The sequence below is a fragment of the Anomaloglossus baeobatrachus genome, chromosome 9 (genome assembly GCF_048569485.1).
Source record: "Anomaloglossus baeobatrachus isolate aAnoBae1 chromosome 9, aAnoBae1.hap1, whole genome shotgun sequence".
Lineage (NCBI taxonomy): Eukaryota > Metazoa > Chordata > Amphibia > Anura > Aromobatidae > Anomaloglossus > Anomaloglossus baeobatrachus.
The window spans coordinates 48411188-48416389 of record NC_134361.1 but is presented as its reverse complement, the minus strand read 5'-3'; positions in this window follow the sequence as shown (position 1 = coordinate 48416389).

Below are 5202 nucleotides of genomic sequence, written 5' to 3'. Positions count from 1 at the left end.
CCATATTCACATATTGACTACTTCCCCCGCCAACCATCAATCCCGGCATCTGTGATTGGTTGCAGTGAAACGGTGCTCCCACCCTGTGTGACAGCCTGTGATTGTTTGGAATCACAGACGCTGTCTCTGTCTTCATATTGGTGTAAAATTAAATAAATAAATTGGTGTAGTGTCCCCCCATATTGTGATACCGAATGCAAATAAAGCATACAGCTACAGGCTGCAGCCCCCAGCCGTGTACTTATCTTGGCTGTGAATCAAAATAAGAGAGACCCCACCCATCTGATGGATGTGACAATTCTGGGCGACTGCAGGCTGCTATTTTTAGACTTGGGTGGCTCAATAACCATGAACTTCCCCAGCCTGAGAATACCAGCCGTCAGTTGCTGGCTTTATCATGGCTGGGTATCAAAATTGTGAGAGACTGCACACCACTTTTTAAGAATTATTAATTTAAATAATTTAAAAAAATCTACATAGTGTCCCTCTTATTTTGATATACAGCCAAGATAAGCACATGACTGGGTGCTGCAGCCTGTAGCCATCTTCTTTATCACAATATGGGGGGACCTTACACAAATTTATTTATTTATTTTTACCCCAATATAGGGATGCAGACAGCATGTGTGATTCCAACCAATGACAGATCCTGTCATACAGAGTATTGGCGCTATCTGACTGCAACCAATCGCAAATGCTGGAACTGACGGTGGGTGGGTGAAGCATTGAATATGTATGAGGGTTAATGAGTGGACCCAGAAGTAGTGTTACAACCATGCGGGAAACTTGGTAAGTGTAACTGTCCTGCGTAAATCCATCTAGCCCTTTCTACAATCATTTTACAGCACAATGTTCGGGCCGCCAAAGACTTACATGGGGTTTGGCATTCAGGCAGATGCTTGGGGTCAAGTCTGGTCTCGAGACAGATTTTTTTGTAAAGTCCTGCTGAACCTGGGGAACCCGAACATCCTGCGGGTTCAAACATCTTTACTCAAGAGGAAAAATTACATGGTCATAAGTAGGTTTTAGCACTTTGCAATATACAATTCTTATCTCACATAATAAAATATATATATATATATACTGTATTGAATTACATCAGCAATTACTGTGTCCTCTTCTTTCTGCATCTCTCCTGGCTTCAGAGTTACTTCTCTCCACTGATCATGTCCACTTTCTATGGTACGCACCTGTCTTGACTCCAGGGTTGGGCACTGCCCCTTTCCTCTATGTCTGCCGTCCTTTGCTGTGCTCTGCACCCGGTTTCACAAATTGCTTGGTGTACTTAACTGACATCATCATCATCATAAAATGCCTTTTAAGGTCCACCTAGACACACGTGTGGTATCTGAGTTAAGTCAGTGTTGGCTTTAGCTGCTGTTTGTCTTGGATTTTGTAACTACCATATTCCTGCAACTGCAATCTTCTTTAGAAGCTTATATAATTTCTACAACTTGCATTTGCTGATCTTCAGACCTGACAGTAAATGCATCATTTGCTCTAAATATCGTGGTGTTATGTACAAACTATTTACATTACACTGCAATCTCTTGTGGCTTAGGGGTGTGCTGCTCTGCTTGCTTGCTCACCATCCAGTATGACCCTTTGTCTTGGTCTTTGCCATTGTGCCATCACCCTCAGCCCATGTGTTCACTTTAACCTGGCAGCATATTGGATCCATCACACCGGGTGAGCACAACTGGTTCACACCAATGGCTGTACTCTAGTGTTGTATTGCTAAGGCAGCTAGTACCTTAAGATGATGTTTTTGCCGGTGAGACAATTTAAAGGACCTCAGTAGACTTCAAACGTTTCTTTGGTCCCTTCTATTGTTATTTTTTGGCTGGTGTGAACTGTGTACCTTAAGTTTCTCCCCAACTAAGCCAAGATAGTCACCATTTCAATATTCACAATAGAAGCCCACTCTACACATCATTTCTTTAGGAGGGGAAACAACATATTATATTGTTTACCTTTACCAACTTGATATATTTTAGAGGGTCTTGAAGGTACCTGGCCATACCTTCTCTGCAGCTTCTGCTCTACTGCGTGTAAACAAGAGTTTTCATTGATTATTCAACTACTAGAATAAAATTCTTCTTTAATGAGGCAGATATGAAACAGATTATCAGATCACGGTAAAATCAAGTTACAGCTGACTCAAAAATAACACCACATACAATAATGTTAATGACCTAGCATTGGAGTGCTCAGTTACACTCGTTACTTAGCTGAGTATCGCGGGTGTTCGAGCGCCCAGCTCAAGTCCAGGCTCGTTTTACAGCTGTTAGACAGCCAATCAACAAGGATTACCTGTCATACATGGTACATGGTAATGTCATAGTCATCTTTTCTACTGGCAGTACTGTTTTGGCCAGCCGCATCGCTTCATTGGATTTTATATAGGACTCAATGACGCGATGCTCGGCACACTCTCTTCTGGAAGCATTTCTGGGAGAGTTGATCTAGATGGGAGAGCATAGATTAGAGAAGGCATATAGGCAGTGTTTATGTCACACAGAGTTTTTCTCAAAACTCGCTGATTGTCATGACATCATCAGACACATCTATGGCAGCATCTGTTCACACTACAGCTTACTGACACGCCACTCTATGGTTTCTCCTGTGCTTCTGAGTTACACATACAGGTACAGCCGTTGACCAGTTGTGTGCTCATTCATGGTCAGGCTGACAAGAGTTAACCTCTGCTATCCTACTGGTTGCCAATGGGATCACATTTTGTTGGAAACCTATCACACTTGGTTCCTGCCTTTTTACGATGGTGGAATCTGTCTACCCATGCCTACTATACAGTAGTTTATTACTGTGTTAGTCTGTGTGCTGTTGTGTCTCAGTACTGCTGGTGATTGTATTGTGTGGTGCTTGGAGTTGTTGGGGAGTTCTTGTTGTTACCTCCCTGTTCTTATTTTTCCCCCCTTACCTCTTATTGTCTTATACCTCTGTGTGAGCGTGCTGTGGGATAGAGTTTTGGTTTCCCCTGTTTGTCTATCTCAGTTGGTTGAATCACAGCCCTGTCCCGGTCCTCCCCTGTGGTAGGGGGCATAAGATCAGGGCTGGTCAGGAGCAGGGCCAGGAAGGAGGCTCAGACATTGCCAACTTGAGATGTAACTCTGAGATCAGGGATAGCTAAGGCCCCCCTAGCCTGAGGGACAGTCTAGGAGCCCTGGTCCCCAACTTTCTCCATAGCCACTGTGACAGTTCAATTGCTAGTGCAGTAAAGGCTACTTTACACATTGCGATATTGGTCCCGATATCGCTAGTGTGGGTACCCGCCCCCATCTGTTGCGCGACACGGGCATATCGCTGCCCGTGCCGCACAACATCGCCCACAGCCGTCACACATACTTACCTGTCCGGCGACGTCGCTGTGACCGGCGAACCGCCTCCTTTCTAAGGGGGCGGTCCGTGCGGCGTCACAGCGACGTCACTGAAACGTCACTGAACCGCCGCCCAATAGCAGCGGAGGGGCGGAGATGAGCGGGACGTAACATCCCGCCCACCTCCTTCCTTCCGCATAGCGGCCGGGAGGCAGGTAAGGAGAGCTTCCTCGTTCCTGCGGCATCACACGCAGCGATGTGTGCTGCCGCAGGAACGAGGAACAACCTCGTTACTGCTGCAGTAACGAGATTTGAGAATGGACCCCCGTGTCGCCGATTAGCGATTTTGCACGTTTTTGCAACGATGCAAAATCGCTTATCGATGTCACACGCAACGGCATCGCTAATGCGGCCGGATGTGCGTCACGAATTCCGTGACCCCAACGACTCCGCATTAGCGATGTCGTAGCGTGTAAAGCCCGCTTTAGTTTGTATCGCTGCTGAACCATTAAAACAAAAGTCCATTTCAGGGCTACATATTGTCTGTACTCCAGTAAAACCACTGTTACCTCCATTCAGTTTAGGGATAGCTGATGGAGGAGGCATAATTTTGGATTAGCAACATATAGGCAGCATTTATTACCTTAAGGCCCTGTCACACACAGAGATAAATCTGCGGCAGATCTGTGGTTGCAGTGAAATTGTGGACAATCAGTGCCAGGTTTGTGGCTGTGTACAAATGGAACAATATGTCCATGATTTCACTGTAACCACAGATCTGCCAAAGATTTATCTCTGCGTGTGACGGGGCCTTTACAGTCCTTCTATAGGTATACTGCTGCTGCAACCTAAACACAAAAGTCCTTTTCAGGGCTACATATTTCAATTTCTCTATTAATACCACAAAGTTTGCAGGAATATATTATTTACTTAATTTAAAATACACAAGCTCATCAATGAGACCTAGCTTCCTGTGCCACTTTGCAGGAGAGCGCAGCACAACATTCATGAAGCCAAAACAGTGCAAACAGTTGGTCATTTGAAAAGCAGATAATGCTTCCATTATGTTTTCCTGCAACTGTAGCTTCCACGAGGCCTTGGGGTACTTGTCACCGGGCCAGTGGTTCCTTGGGGTAGCTTTGACTGGCCTCACCCGGTTTCATGACTCCGTCGGCTACATGTTAAATAAGTACAAAAACAGCAAACAGATAAGTGTCCAATACAGATGGGGATGGAAGGAGGGTGACGGGCCCCTGGGAAGCGTGTCACCAGTAGTGGTGACTGGGGTCTCGGCCTCCTCCGCCGCTGACCCTTCTTGCGACTAGTCCTCTCCCAGGGGCAGTACTGGATGGGGAATGGGGATGCTTCGCAGTGCCAACCGCGGTATGCAGCCAGGAACTAGCCGCCACTGCACAGTCTCTCTCCGGGGCAGGTGTTATGTGCAGCCAGGATAATATCGCTCCCCACGGGCAGAGCGGGGTTCCCTGGGAGGTTGGTGAGAACGGGGGCGACAGTCTACGGGAGCGCCGGAGCGCAGGGCAGCCAGTGGCAGTTACTCAAAGCGTCACCAGGTGTGGGTTCCTGCCACTTTATTTACTGGCTCAGGTGGTATCGCACCCCGGGTGCTGGTCCTCACCATCAGAGACTCCGTTCGCTTCCCGGGCAGGTCAGAGGCTGGATCCGGTTTGATAATCTGTGACCTTTCTCCTTGCTCAACTCTGTACTCTCCCCCAGTCCTGGCCCGAACAGTCGGCAGCCTGAGCCTCTCGTGGGTCGGACTCCTAAACACTTTCCCCAGGTTCCCTCTCTGCTGTTGCGCCGCGGCCACTGTGACTAGGGTTCTGTACCTCTCTCTTGTGCTCAG